Source organism: Ovis aries, chromosome 3 (assembly GCF_016772045.2).
Source record: "Ovis aries strain OAR_USU_Benz2616 breed Rambouillet chromosome 3, ARS-UI_Ramb_v3.0, whole genome shotgun sequence".
NCBI classification, from domain to species: Eukaryota; Metazoa; Chordata; class Mammalia; order Artiodactyla; family Bovidae; genus Ovis; species Ovis aries.
In genome coordinates this window covers 177,151,159-177,166,844 of record NC_056056.1, presented here as the reverse complement: position 1 = coordinate 177,166,844, position 15,686 = coordinate 177,151,159, and the positions used below count along the sequence as shown (strand labels likewise).

General features: G+C 49.6%; 1 protein-coding gene and 1 long non-coding RNA gene across 4 annotated transcripts in view; one reads left to right on the top strand and one right to left on the bottom strand.

Moving 5' to 3' along the window:
- Window positions 1–15,686, top strand: part of SYN3 (synapsin III) — a 486,177-nt gene that overhangs the window by 36,872 nt on the left and 433,619 nt on the right. The window lies entirely within an intron of this gene.
- LOC132659468 (uncharacterized) lies at window positions 6,091–15,509 on the bottom strand. The gene is made up of 2 exons (XR_009599973.1): window positions 7,562–15,509; window positions 6,091–6,793 (listed from the first exon to the last, which is right to left on the bottom strand). It is a non-coding gene; the product is annotated as an uncharacterized LOC132659468 (long non-coding RNA).

The following is a 15,686-nucleotide window of genomic DNA, read 5'->3' as shown; positions in this document are numbered from 1 at the left end:
ATTTGGAGACCCGGAGGCACCCCGTTCAGGGCGGTTCTGGCAGTGGACCCATGGATGGCCATGGGGGCTGGAGGGCAAGGTTTCCTGCGTGTGCCCCCAAAAGCCACCGCAGGGTAGGCACAGAACCAGCATCCAGTAAGCAGGTATCACATACGGGAAGCAGTTAATATATTCAGTTCCCTGAGCGTGCCAGTGCTCTCTTACTCTAACATGGGTGTGTGTGCTCACACTCATTCCTTGAAAAGTGAACTCAGGTTGGGGATGGTTGAGCCTGTACTTTGGAGTGGGAGGTAATTATAGTTTATAACATATTCAATGCAGTCAACATTAAAGCATGTTCAGTACGTTCAGACTTTAGCCTTTATTTTCCTGCTATGGAATCACTTCGTCTTAACCAGGGTGGTCGGGTGCCTGGCCTCTATTCTGATCCATTCTGAGTTGTTTTCAGTGATGCTTGAAGGGTCTTACATGAAGTGTTGTTCATCTCTGCCTGTGAGGTTATGTAGAGCATCATATTTAGGTTCTGAGCCAAGGGGTTGATTTCTGCAGAGGTGTTGATTTCACTCACCCCTGTCTGTGCAGTCATGCTGCCTATCTGCCTGGTTATCAGAATGTCTACATGGCTTTTGCAGTCCTCTGTTTCTCTTTAACCCAACTTGACCTTGATTTTGAGTGTTCTCTGTTGACTGCACCATCTCTGGTTCAGTCACGGTTTGCCATAATATGGTCTTGGGAAGGGGTATTGTCAAAAACATTACTTTCTGTGTGGATCTTGAGCTAATAAATGGCAGCAAGGTGATTAAGGATTCAGACTTCAGAGCTATCTGGATTCAAATCTCACCCCATAATAGCTATATGACCTTTGAAAGTTACTGCACCTAAATGGTAAAATAGTACCTACCTGTAGAGTTAATATATGTAAGTACGGTTGAAATCTGAATTACTATAAAAGTGTTTAGGATGTGTCTAGTAGACAGTAAGTGCTATTTAAGTGCATATTATTATAACAGACTATTGTGACCTTTTGTGCAGTATTAATCATCTTGACTGCAACCCCTGTAGGCATACTTATTTAATTTCTTTATGCCCAATATTAGGCAGAATACATTAGGATTTATCCCCACTGTGCTATGGTTTTCTAATGGTCAATCTTCCCTACTAGCTCTCAGGTGATAACATTGAGTCTTACTAATTAATCTCTGTCTGCCCCCCAACCCAGTGCCCATATGGTGTGCAGTTTAGTGTAGGCACACAGCTAATGAGACTGAAATGCCATAAATTACCTTAGCCAAGTGACATTTTAATTTTGACTTTGGTCTTCAATCTCTCTAATCCACAGGAGTGACCAGTGTGTGAATTTTAGTCTGTGCACCCTGGTGGGGGACACAGTTTTTGGCTAGAGGAATTTCTGCTGGTCTGTTTCAGTCATGCTTCATATGCCCACAGGTTAATTAGGGATTGAGAGGAGCAGTCCACTTTTCTTGCCTCTCAGAGGGTTAAAAGTGGAACGGCGAGAAACTGAGCCTCATTATAATGTCACCTGAGAGTTAGCATTCATTGGCTGTTTGTGACGGAGACTTCCAACCCACACATGACAGCTTCTCATACAGAACGCATCCTAGATTCTTTAAGAACCTGAGAACCTTTGCTGGCTGCCTTAGAATCCCGATTTCTTCCCTGCCAAGTTCCAGATGGATACCTGTCGTCCTCCCATACCAGGAGCGGCCAGCAGGTGGCGGGCTAGCCCCACTGTCCCTGGCTAGTTTTGGCAGAATCTGGCTGCCTCTGGGGTCAGCCCCTTGCCCAGTGCCTCCTTCATTGTGCAGACTGTCTCCTGAGAGGAAGAAGCTGTTGAAGAGGGAGAAGCCCGCTCACACAGCCCCTTTCTTTCTCCTTTGAGATGGTAATGAGAGGGGGAGATGATCCACGTCTGGACTGAGCGTGAACCCATCAGGAACAATGTGGCTCCCTTTTCTCCCTTGTCAGCCTTAGTTCCTTCTCTCTGTCACCCCTTTCCTGGTCCAGGACCCTGCTGTAGAATCAGGTTTCCTAGAGGGTGAGAGAGTTACAGGAACCTCCCCCTGTTGCTTCCTGACAGAGGCCAGCTTGCAGACTCTCGGAACCAATCTGGGCCTCCCAAGGATGAATGATACCTGGCCAGTGGCCAGGGGGAAGTGAGGGAGAGGAGGACTGTCCGTCTTTTGTGGAGACACAGAGGATCCCAAAGCTGCCTTTACTGGAAAGAGGGACTGATGGCAGAGCATTTTGAGATCCCACGACCTTTTGGGGTTGCCCCAGAGGTCAGCCTGGCTACATCAGAGAGGTTGGGGAGCTTTGGGCCAGACTCACCCCCCAATAAAATCTGGGTCAGGAGTCCCTCTGAACTAAAGCTGGTACTGTCCTCTGGGATGATGGGCAGTCAGTCGGGTTTGAGAACCACAGGGGAAAGGAGAAATACAACAGATGGATTTCAGGCTCATTTTTCTTCAGCCCTCTCCACTCATTCTCTTGCCTGTTTTCCAGCACTTTGGCTGGTGTCAGTCCTCTAGTGTTGACCTTGCCTCCGGTATACCTTTCATGTTGCCACCAAAGTACCCTCTTTCCAAAATCAAAGCTTGTAAGTTTATTCCCATGCCCCGCCATGTGTCACCTTTTATAACCATTAGGTGGCACATCATTGCCCTCAAGTCCAAAGTCAGCGTTGTAAGCATGTCTGCCCTCCCTCTAGGTCTGCCTCCAGCTCAGCGTCCTGCTTGGCTGCTTATTCCACAGGAATAGCAAAGGTTTGTAGTTTTCAAACACACCTCTGCCTTAGCCCATACTGTTCCCTGCTACCTGGAATGCCTTTCCCTATGTTGTTGTTCACTGGGCCAATCTCCATTCATCCTCAAAAGCCTGCTCAAGTTTCACTTCTTCTCTGAAGTCTTCCCTGACACACCTACCCTGCCAACAGTGCTAATGACTTCCTCCTTTGATGACTTAAAATACACTTCATCATGCCACCACAGCACACATCATGCTGTGTTGTAATTGGCTTTAGGTAGTTGTCTCTTCTGCAAGAACAAGGCCTGTGTCTTACCCTTTTTGTATCCCTGGAGCTCACCGTGTAATATATTTTCAGTTAGCATATGTCATTGTCCGAAACCGTTCCAACCAGAACAGCCTGCATTGGGCATCATGGGGCCTGAAATTCACCTTACTTCAAGAGTCAGCAATATAGTGCATACCGTTGAGGGCTTACCAGTTTTATTCACCTGTGTATAAAGTCTTGGCTGTTTATGTTTCAGTATGTATTGCCCCTTCACCCCAACATCCTCCTCCCAAGCCCATCCAGGCTCCAGAGACCTTGAAGGTAAAACTGAGATCTTGTTATCGTCATGATCAATGTTCTTATTTTGAAGAAATCAAACCTAGGGTTCCGGTACATTCTGTAGCAATAATTTAAAAAATTCATCTACTTATTTGTTTTAACAATCTCATATAGCTGCCTTACACTGAAAAGCAGTAATCTACAGTGTAAATTATTGACACAGAATGTACTAGAACCCTAGGTTTGATTTTTTTTTTTTTTTTTTTTCAAAATGAGACCATTGATCATAACCCCAAAAAAAGATTCTTCATAACAAGGTTGGGTGTACTTCCTTGATCTCAGTTTTACCTTCAAGGTCTCTGGAGCCTGGATGGGCTTGGGAGGGGGATGTTGGGGTGAAGGGGGCATAAAGCAGCTAAGGCTTGGCCCCTGACCCCTCCCTCCAGGGGTCTCTGAAACCCTCCCTCCTCTTGCCTCCCATGGTCCTTGTTCCCAGAATGGCTGCTCTGCTCTTTCAGCAATGATCTGTTGTTGTTGTGCAGTCGCTCAGTGGTGCCTGACTCTTTGTGACCCCATCGACTGCAGCACACCAGGCTTCCCTGTCCTCTACCATCTCCTGGAGTTTGCTCAAACTCATGTCCATTGAGTCGGTGACGCCATCCAAGCATCTCATCCTCTACCACCCCCTTCTTCTTTTGCCTTCAATCTTTTCTAGCATCAGGGTCTTTTCCAGTGAGTCAGTTCTTTGCATCAGGTGGCCAAGTATTGGAGCTTCAGCTTCAGCATCAGTCCTTCTAGTGAATGTCCAGGGTTGATCCATTGTTACCCTCCCTCTTATTCTCCACTCTTCTCTAGGATTTCCGTTTTCTTTTACTTGTTGAGGAGGAAATGAAAAGGGGATTCTTAGTTTTAAACACCCCTTAGCTACTATCCTTTCAGCCTGGAGTTTGTGAGGCTGGCTCATCCTACTATATGATGGTTAATGATACTAATTAAAGCACCTTGTGCATTCTAGATTCACTGAGAGTTGCTATGTTGTGTGATAATTTGTGTCCCCCGCACCACCAGCCACCCATGCCTACTTGCTGTCTTTGTGTCCCAGAGCCTACTGGCTGGCTCTCTAGGAGACCTAAAAATCCTGGTTTGCAGTGGGTGCCCATTTCCACGGTGTAAATGCGCTCATGGTGGCCAGTGTGACTTCCGGTTAGACTAAGCGGAAGTAAGCTGAATTTCAGGCCCCATGATGCCCAATGCAGGCTGTTCTGGTTGGAACGGTTTCGGACAATGACATATGCTAACTGAAAATATATTACATGGTGGGCTCCAGGGATACAAAAAGGATAAGACACAGGCCTTGTTCTTGCAGAAGAGACAACTACCTAAAGCCAATTACAACACAGCATGATGTGTGCTGTGGTGGCATGATGAAGTGTATTTTAAGTTATCTACCTGCCTACAGGGCAGGTAGATAATGGGTGCTGGGAAACATCTGTTGATTGAACAAGTGATTTGGAGGTGACGTTACAGGTAATGGCAAGGGTGAAGGTGTGACAGTGATGCTGAGAGTGACCTTGGTGGCATTCTTTAGTCCCCTTTTCCCCTCTTACACCGCTCAGTCTAACCGGAAGTCACACTGGCCACCATGAGTGCATTTACACCGTGGAAATGGGCACACGCTGCAAACCAGGATTTTTAGGTCTCCTAGAGAGCCAGCCAGTATTCCACCGCCAGTCACACTTTCTAATTTTCCTAGGAAGGATTTTACAGACAAGAAAGCAAGGCACAGACATACCATGCACTGATTGAGAGACCAAAACGGGAGAGGGGTAGGCTGGGGCTTTAACAGGACCAACTCCTTTGCAGGCGTATCTGATGGTGCCCTACCTCCTGCTGACTGTTTCCCAGGGCTTCAGTGTTTGGCATGATGTAGGTGCTAAGAAGTCTAGGTTGAAAATGAGTGAACACACAAATGAAGAAACCAAGAGCTCTTTGGGAATGCGGTCAGGTCCTCCTCCTCGTCATATGGCAAGCACCTGTGCCCTTGCATGACCAGACGTTGTGCTAAATGGTTCTCATAGATTCTCTGATTTAATCCTCTCAACAACTGTATGGAGTACTATTACTGTTCTCCTTGTGTGAAGAAGGGAGCTAAGGCTCCGAGCCCGGGATGAGAGCAGGCACAGTGGCGTGTGCAGCTGGCTCAGGCCGGCCAGCTGACGAGTCTGGCATCCCTGTTCTCCTGTCATCCTAACCTCTCGCACCTGAGCACAGGCCTCGTGTGCTGTGCCTGAGGGCTCCGGAGCAGGGCTCTGGAGCCTCGTGTGAGCGCACACACCCACACACGCGCGTGTCTGACTCATGTGGGCACACACACTCATGTCTAAGGGCAGGACTCCCTGTTACAGCGTGGTGGCCAAGCGCAGTGGCCTCCTCCTCAGAGGAAAGTACCCGCCTCAAGCACCCCCTCCACCAGTGCCTTTGGGCAGCCAGAATGTTGAGGTGCCAGGGGAAGTGGGGTTTCCTGTAGCCATCCAGACACTCGTGAGCTCAGGGAGTCTTGGCAGCCCCTTGAAGCCTTGCTGTGGCCTAATTGGCCCCAGGGAGACCAGGACTTTCTGCTTCCCACTGTGCTGTCTTGTCGGGGGAGGGTTGCAGTGGGTGGGAAGGGGGTATTAAATTCAGAGCTGGCATCACCAGCAGAGGCTTTTGGGTAGAGTTGCTTGTTGCTTTAGCCAGTAAAAATGGCGATGTCCAATTAATAATTAGACAGTGAATCAGTATAAGCATATCCCATGCAATATATAGATTTGTACCACAAAATTATTTGTTGTTTATCTGGAGTTCATAATTAAGTAGATGTCTGTTACTTTATCTTTCCACCCTACTAACGGAGGGTGGCAACAAGAGGCAGTGCCCAGCCCTGCTAACATGGGCCCAGTGAGAAGCTGGCCTTTGTGCGTCCTTGCTTTCTGGTTGGGGAGCCAAACCAGCCCTCCCACCCCTTCCATTGACCTCATTCTCAGGAAGCTGCTTTCCCGGCCTGTGATGAGGACTGAACAGTCGCAGTCACCAGCAGGGCAGGAACAAAATAGAGTGGACAGTCTCGAGGCAGACTGCCTGGACCCCTTCCTCTCTCTCACTCATGAGACCTTGGGGGAGTCTGGCCTCTGGGCCTCACATTCCTCCATTGTAAGGCAGGATCGTGGCACCTCTCACGAAGGGTCAGTAAGAGGTGGAGGGGGCTGGTACTGGGCTTAGCTGTCGTAACGGGCACTGAAATGGTGATGGTGTTAACGGTTGATTGCAGGGACTTCCCTGTGGTCCAGTGGCTAGGACTCCATACTCCCAATGCAGGGGGCGCGGGTTCAGTCCCTGGTCAGGGAACTAGATCCCACATGCCACAGCCAAAGATCCCATATGCTGCGACGAGAACTCCACATGCCACAGTGAAGACGGAAGATCCTGTGTGCTGCAGCTAAGACCCTGCACAGCCAAATAAATAAAATGAAATAAATATTAAACCCCAGCTAATTGTGATACTAACTGCTAGCGAATGCAGTGGCCCTGGCAGCCGGTGGGGAGGAAGCCGCTGGCACGTTTCTCAGCTCAGCTGGACGTGCCTGAGGGCTGCGCTCTAGAAGCCCCGGAGGAGGGCTGTCTGGGCGCTGGTGGGCTGGCACACTGTCTGCTCTGAAGATGGGAAGACGGGGACCGGGCTGGTTCCCCTCCTCCTAGAGTTGGTCGGGGGCTCAAGGCAGGATTTACACCTGTCTGTTGGGGACACTAGGCTCTAGGGAACAAAATCCTTATGTTTCCCCCCACCCACCTCTTCCTCTACCCCTAAGACTCTCCTTGAAATAAGGGTAAGCCCTGCCTGTTCCCTGTGGGGAAATCCAGCAGTGGGGGGCAGGGAGCTAGGAAAGGCCTGGTGAGAGGGGTCTTGCCATCCTCTTACTCCCTTCATTCACGGATTCATACAAGCCACCCCCTGCAACCTGGGGTGGTGCTGGACTTCTGGGCTTGTCCTCCCACTCTGGGCACCCCCTGCCACTCCCCCTCCCTCCGCCCTGGTGCCTGGTGCGGGAGGGGCCTTGGGCATTCCCCAGCAGCCTGGCCTGTCGCCTGGACACCAGCGCCGCTTTCCCAGGCCCGGCCCCTTTTATCAGGGGGACAATGTCCGCACACAGTGAGGGCCTTGTGTGGCACCCAGGCCCCGAGCCCTTTGACTTGAGGAATTTTTCAAGTGCTGACCTCTCTCCGTGAGGTCTTCTCGCCATCCAATCCAGAGGCTCTGTGCCCCGGCCGCTTCCTCCCCTGCTCTTGCACGGCGAGAGGGAGGGAGGGGAAAACAGTGAAGAGTTGTCTCCTGCCCTGGTAGAGTCTTCATCCTGTGAGAGTGTGGCTAGGAAATCTGGGGGAAGTGTCTTAGAGCAGAAGGTAGCACGGGGAGGAGTCTGATGGACGCTGTGTCTTCTCCAGTTCCCCCTTCCCTGCTGATGCTGTGAGATCTGAGGGGAGCCTTCCCCGTTCCCTGCTGATGCTGTGAGATCTCAGGGGGGCCCCTGTCCTCTCCAGGCTTCAGTGCCTTCATCAATCAAACAATGACAATAAACTGAGATCACGGTCCCCAAAGCACTGTTTCCGTCAGAATGACATTCAGATTATCAGGTACTGCTCTTCACCTTCTGTATGGATAGAGTTCTTTGTTTGCAAGAAAAAGAAATGACTTTGGCTGACTTAGGCAAAATGGAGGGTTTATGGAAAATATGCTGGAGGCTCACAGAATGAAGAGAAAACAAGAAGACCCAAGTTTTGGAGAGGTCAGGACCCAGGGCTCTGTCTGGACCTAAGAGGCAGGAACTTGTGAACACTCTCTGGAGAAGTCAGCTCCTATTGTCTTCCAAGCTTTGTGCCTCTCTGCTTAAAAATAAAATTCCTGGGCAAGAACAAACCTGACTGGTTCCATAAGATGTCCTGGGGACACTTGGGGACAGTCCCATCAAGACTGTGTGCAAGAGAGAGGCTTGGTTCAGGAATGCAAGTGCGGATGGGGGTGCTGATAATAGGAGTCAGAATGAGTGTGGGACAGCCACTCTGAGAGGCTCTTCCAGAACTCCTGAGACAGAATATCCAGAGGAGAGCTCAGGAGACATTTTTAAAATGATGAAGAGCCAAGTTTAGAAACCGTCGTGGCTAGAGGACCGGTTTCATGTGGCTCCCAACTGGTAGAACTGAGGCCAGTAAAGCAGACAAAGAGGGAGGTGTGTCAGCTCAGTGTATGTAATGGGAAGAAGACCACGTGGGCTGCCCAGTGAGGGAGTGAGCCCCCGTCACTTGCAGGTTCCAGTACAACTAGGCTGGCAACTTGGGAGGAATAATGCAGAAGAGGCTCAGACTCTGAAGGGGCCAGCCTGCAAGCCCTTAAAAAGAGTCTCAGACCTGAAACTTCTCATTTTCCTCTCTCTGCTTTTATGTCTCAGTCATTTTTCCTGCCATTGCCCTGCCTTTTTCTGGATAATTCCACTGTCCAACTTCTGAGTCTTTCCTCATTCTTCAAAATGTGATTTTCTTGCCTAGGTCCTCCTCTTTAAGAGAAGTCCCTCAGATGCCATGGGCTCTCCTAGCAATAGCTGTTCCTGTTCCTCCAGACTTCACCTGCCTGGCTACAGCCTTGCCCTGGGGAGGCAGGTCACTGGGCAGACATCAGTCTCACTGCAGAATGTCTTTCCTCCTGGGGCCTGTGTAAGCCTGCATGGGATGTGTTTCCTCAGTAGGAGGGAGTCTGTCTGTGATGGCAAGAGAGAGGGGACAGTGCTTTGTATCCATTTTGCTGACCTCCAAACCTGAGTTTGGAGGAAGGGCAGTGGTGTGGGCTTCCTGAAGATTTTCACTGAGCTAATTGCCATCTTCATAATGGAATTAGTTAAATTAGGGGTTGCTTGTGCAGCTGCTTACAGGAGGCAAGGTGGTCGGTGAGTGAAGGGGCAGGTGCCAGGAAAAGGCAAAGGCGCAGAGAAATATTTCCCTGCTGTAAGGAAGACAGCAGCCCAGGCTGTATGACAAATGCCTCTGCCACTTGACACAGGCTGCAGAGAGACAACAGGGAGCCATGGGGACTGTTGGGCATGAGAACTGACGCCCCAGCTGCAGGCAACAGCTGCCGTCCTCTCGGCCAGCTTTTGCCATGTGGAAATACAGGTCTCGTGATGCTCAGTTATTGATTTTCAGGGGGAGCCAGAAGTCTGAATTATTGAAAAATGAATTCTCTGTTTTAAAGTCAAAAGTATATAATGTAAGTCCAACAAAATAAGACTGTGGACTCCATGAGGTTTGCCAGTTAGTAATTTCTGATGAAGAGAGGAGTCAGTAAATATCCTTCATCTGGGCCTGTCTCCTGACTAGACCAGGAGCACCAGGATGGCAGGGGGTTGTTTTGTTCAGTATAATTCCTAGGGACTAGCACAGTGCTAGGCACATAGTAGAGCCTGGATAGAGAGATGGAATACTTCCCTGCTGGCTCAGACAATAAAGCGTCTGCCTGCAATGCAGGAGACCCGGGTTTGATCCCTCGGTCAGGAAGATCCCCTCAAGAAGGAAATGGCAACCCACTCTAATACTCTTGCCTGACAAATCCCATGGACAGAGGAGTCTGGTAGGTTACAGTCCATGGGGTCGCAAAGAGTCGGACACGACCAGGTGACTTCACTTAGAGAGATGGAGGGATGGATGGGTAAGCAGATGGGTGGGTAATTGGTGGAATACGTGGAAGGAGGGAAGTGGAGGGAAAGTAACTTCTCTTAGGCTTCTCCTTCTGTGCCTTGTCCTTCTCACCTTGACAGGCCTCACACAACCATCAAACACTTAATATTCTCATGGTTCCCTTCTTCTCATCCTCCTCATACCATCTAAACCCCTTTTAGAGATGATCAGATATAAGTCACTTACACCTTGGTGTGAGTTACCTTTCAGTGTGTCATCATTTTCATGGGCATTTTGCCAGGTTGAGCCCTTAGTGTTGCTGTTCAGTCACTAAGTTGTTTCTGACTCTTTGTGACCCTTTGGGCTGCGGCACACCAGGCTCCTCTGTCCTTCACTGTTTCCCATGAGTTTGCTCAAATTCATGTCCATTGAGTCAGTGATGCTATCTAACCATCTCATCCTCTGCCAGCCCCTTCTCCTCTTGCCTTCACTCTTTCCCAGCATCAGGGTCTTTTCCAATGAGTCAACTCTTCCCATCAGGAGGCCAAATTATTGGAACTTCACCTTTAGCATCAGTCCTTCTAATGAATATTCAGAGTTGATTTCCTTTAGAAGTGACTGGTTTGATCTCCTTCCAGTCCAAGGGACTCTCAAGAGTCTTCTGGAGCACCACAATTCGAAAGCATCTTAATAGATAAGCATCTGTTAATGAGTTCGTGATAGATGCTCTTTAAATGTTTGCTGGGGGAACAGCTTAGCCTTCTAAATGTGAACTGTTCTTGTGAAATGAAGGTTGTGGACTTTCAGAATTCTGTGGGAGTGAGGATGACACAGTGTTGTGTCTCTGGAGAGAAGAGGGCTAGGGATTGGGAGGTAACATTCTAGCATAATCCCTGCTGTCAGAGTGAGTGGGTGGCTGACAATTTTATTCGCCTTAAAGGCTGGTGCTGGGGAGAAAGAGGAGCTCCCAGAGGGTAGCCAAGGCAGGTTTCCATCATGCTTGATATGAAGCTGGAGATCCTTTTAGAGTAATGAAGATACTGCCCCCTTCCCCTGAATGATTGTCACTTCCTCACGTACATGCCCACCTCTTGAACGACAGGAGGGAAAGAGATGAACATAAACATCTGCCATGTGTCAGGGATAGCATTCGTGGGGCCTAATGGCAGACAGAGTGATGTGCTTATTTTTGCAGATGAGACTAGTGCTTGGAAAGGTTGATGTTTGTCTGAGGCAGTGCTAGGAAGTAAATAGCAGAGCTGGAGAGGACCAGCTAGTTCTAATGCTAGCAGTGCTCACCCACCTCTTTACCTGGAGGGTGAAATCCACACCAGCAGCTCACCAGAGAGCAACCACTTGCTGGCACATTTTTGGCAGGTTCCCAGAGGCCTTCAAATCTGCATGCTCATTTTATCCTCATGACCCTGTGGGTAGATCTTCCCATCCTCACCCTTCAGATATGGGAGCGGAGGCTTATTCAAAATCATGTAGCAGGTACCAGAGCTGCCATTTCAAATCCAGGTCTTCTGCTCCGTGCCCGTCGCTCGTTTTTCCTGCACATTGAGGGACATGCCCCAGGAGGATGCATTGGCCCCCCGAGTACCACCAGTACCTGCCTAACTCTTTTGCCCTTGTGTGCCTTTCACACATATACACACTCTTCAGACCTTCTCAGAGCCATCTTTGCAGCCCTTGATACTGGCAAAGGATAGGTACCAAACATCAGATGGATGGATGAATGGGTGGATGGATAGATGGATAAATTGATGAACGGGGTCACTTTACCCGGGAAGCAGTCTTAGGCTCTTAAACTGGGCTGGGTCTCTTTCAGTGGGCTGACCTGGTCTTAGAGCTAATGTCCTGTGTGGTCATTGTACTTTATGAGTCTCTCCCTCCTATTGGATAGTAAACCCCCTGAGGCCAAGCACTGAGTTCTCTTCATTGCTGTTTCTTTAGAGCCTGCAGGCTCTGGCACAAGTAGATGGTTAGTACAACTGTGTTGAGTATCTTCCAAAGAAGGCTTCCCTGACTTCCTGGATCAGATCTCCCTGCTCCCCACATCCTACCCTGTACCACCTTGTTCATCGTATTCATCACTTCCTTTTCACCTGGTTAGTTTCCTGACTTTTCCAAGAGAATGCTAGCTCCACAAGAGCAGGGACTGTATCAGCCTTTCACCCCATACCTAGTAGGGTGTCCAGTCCTTACAAGGCTCAGTGAATAGTGGATAAATGATGTGAATTGTGAGCAGACCTCCACAGAGATCTCCTTCCCCATTTTCTGTCAGAGGCCCTAGTGGGTCTCCTTTCCTTACCTTCACAGATCCTTGTACAGATGCAGGGGCCCTTGTCACTCTCAGAGAGCCCCTCCCCTTTCCAGTTCCCTGGAGCCCTTCCACTTGCAAAGAGGTACAGTGAGGTTGCCCCATCACTGGAGGGTCCCCTCTGACAGTGGGAGGGGAGCAGGAGGGTTAGCTGTTCCTGGGAGTAAATAATGGAACTAGAATTGGCCACTTGATGCAAAGAGCCAACTCACTGGAAAAGACCCTGATGCTGGGAGAAATTGAAGGCAGGAGGGAAGAGGGCGACAGAGGATGAGGTGGTTGGATGGCATCACCAACTCAATGGACATGAGTTTGAGCAAACTCCAGGAGATGGTGAGGAACAGGGAGACCTAGCGTGCTGCTGTCCACGGGGTCACAAAGAATCAGACATGACTGAGCAACTGAGCAACAACGGAATTGGATCTCTGAGTTAGAACTCCATGTTCAGAGGCCCTGCTTTTGTCACACCTCCATCCATCCAACCTATCATGTTAGCCTCTTTATCTTGCTAACTGGAAAACCCTGAGTGTGTCCACCTTCAGAGTTCTCCTATGTGATCCATCATCCATCTCCCCCAGTTTCTGTCCAGGCCACAAATCAGCAACTGACATGTTTTATCAGAAATGTGAAAATCAGTTTCTAGGGCCAGATCCTGCCTTCGCTCTCCCCCCACTCCTCCCCTGATAGACTCTAGTGTGCCTGGGAACTTTCCTGACCCCTCATCCCTGGGAAGGGCACCGCCAGGGCCGAGCCACACTGACTTTACATCCCAGACGGATTTATTAGAAGGGTGCTGCTTGTGCACAGGTGGATCCTGTTTGTGCTAATTCTCCTCTTCCTTCTGCTGCTGCTGCAGCCATGAAAGAGCTCTGTATCGCTCCCCATAAATCTCTCTCACACACACCACATCCCGCCTCCCCAAACTAGGGATTTCCCACCCCAGGCGGCACTGGTTTTATAATATTCTCCTTCCTGGTGCCTCTGATGTGGCAGTAAAATATGAGACCACCCACAGAGGTGGAAGCTTTGTAGAATCAAGAGCTTCCCCCACCTCCTTCCCAAGGCCAAGGCCTTGACTGATTGGCCTGCGGACTCAGAAAACTCATTATGAGAATAAACATATTAGGGCCTTTGGAAGAGGTCTGCGTTTAGGGAGGCAGAGCCCTCAGGCACAGTGGGGTCATCCATTCTACCTGAGGTCAGACAGCCAGGCAATTACACAGGCAGCAACCCCAGCCCCCAAGGCATCTAGAATTCCAGACCAGCCCTACCCCTTCCTCTGCCAGACGGAACTGTTCAGAGGCAGCTCAAGCCTGAATGAGCCCCAGGCAAGGAGGCAGCAGTCTGTGTGGCCTGTCAGGAGACAGACTTCTGACTCCGGGCCAGGCAGGGGGATGGACCGCCTGACTCTCAGCTTCAGCCTGAGTCGTCTGGCAGGCCCTGCGGTGAACATTCCAGAGATGGGCAAAACAAGTGTTTCTCCCGAGAAGGTGAGGCCGGTGGAGGCCAGAGCTGTTTGGGTGGTGGTGGTGTAGTGCTGCGTGCTCTGGGTTCCGAGCTAAGAGTTAGAATCCTGTGCGAGTGGGACGCTGAAAGGGGACTCCACGTGGTAATGGGTGGGGATTTGTAAGTGTTGTGTTACACCGTTGTACCAGTAGATGGCAGCAGAGCACCTGGAGCGCGAGCTGCCCCTTGGGCTATCCCAGGAAACATTATTCATTTACCCAGTCAGCAAGCATTCCTTAAACATGTGCCTGTGCCCTGGCACGTCGTGCCGGATACGAGAGATGCAGTGAGCTTTGAGACACAGTTTCGGGTTTCCAGGAGCTCCTAGACTAGGTGTATGGGGACAGGGGATGTGTAATTCCAACCAGAATGATATTTGTTGTGTGGTGGTTAAGTATAGCACCCCGTGGGGACCCAGAGGAGGGACACCTAACCCAGTCTCGTTGGGGGGATGCTTTCAAGGAAACAGTGGTCAGGGATCTTGGAACATGAGAAAGAGGTGAACAAGCAGAGAAGGAGAGAACTGCACAGGCTCAGACTCATAAAAGCACAGGAATTGCAGAAAGTTGAGCGTGTCCAAGAGGTGGGCAGAAAACCAGAGAAAAAATGGGTCATAGGTCAACAGGGTCTACATCATGAAGGAGCATAGAGGGTCTAGACTGAGTCCTGAAACTCTTAGAGCACAAGATCTAACTCACCGTTGCTGCTTGCTTAGAGGCTCTGTGTGACTGAACCTGTGGGAGCTGGTCCCAGCCCTCCCGCTTGATCGCTGGGGCCAGTACAACAGGAGGAGGGATGCGAAGGGCCTGCAAGCCTTCTGTATCAGTTCAGTTCAGTTCAGTCGCTCAGTCGTGTCCGACTCTTTGTAACCCCATGAATCGCAGCACACCAGGCCTCCCTGTCCATCACCATCTCCCGGAGTTCACTCAGACTCATGTCCATCGAGTCAGTGATCCCATCCAGCCATCTCATCCTCGGTCGTCCCCTTCTCCTCCTGCCCCCAATCCCTCCCAGCATCAGAGTCTTTTCCAATGAGTCAGCTCTTCTCTTGAGGTGGCCAAAGTACTGGAGCTTCAGCTTTAGCATCATTCCTTCCAAAGAAATCCCAGGACTGATCTCCTTCAGAATGGACTGGTTGGATCTCCTTGCAGTCCAAGGGACTCTCAAGAGTCTTCTCCAACACCACAGTTCAAAAGCATCAATTCTTCAGCGCTCAGCCTTCTTCACAGTCCAACTCTCACATCCATACATGACCACAGGAAAAACCATAGCCTTGACTAGGCGGACCTTTGTTGGCAAAGTAATGTCCCTGCTTTTGAATATGCTATCTAGGTTGGTCATAACTTTTCTCCCAAGGAGTAAGCGTCTTTTAGTTTCATGGCTGCAGTCACCATCTGCAGTGATTTTGGAACCCTAAAGAATAAAGTCTGACACTATTTCCACTGTTTCCCCATCTATTTCCCATGAAGTGATGGGACCAGATGCCATGATCTTCATTGTCTGAATGTTGAGCTTTAAGCCAACTTTTTCACTCTCCTCTTTCACTTTCATCAAGAGGCTTTTTAGTTCCTCTTCACTTTCTGCCATAAGGGTGGTGTCATCTGCATATCTGAGATTATTGATATTTCTCCAGGCAATCTTGATTCCAGCTTGTGTTTCTTCTAGTCCAGCGTTTCTCATGATGTACTCTGCATATAAGTTAAATAAGCAGGGTGACAATATACAGCCTTGACGTACTCCTGTTCCTATTTGAAACCAGTCTGTTGTTCCATGTCCAGTTCTAACTGTTGCTTCCTGACCTGCATACAGATTTCTCAAGAGGCAGGTCAGGTGGTCTGTATTCCCATC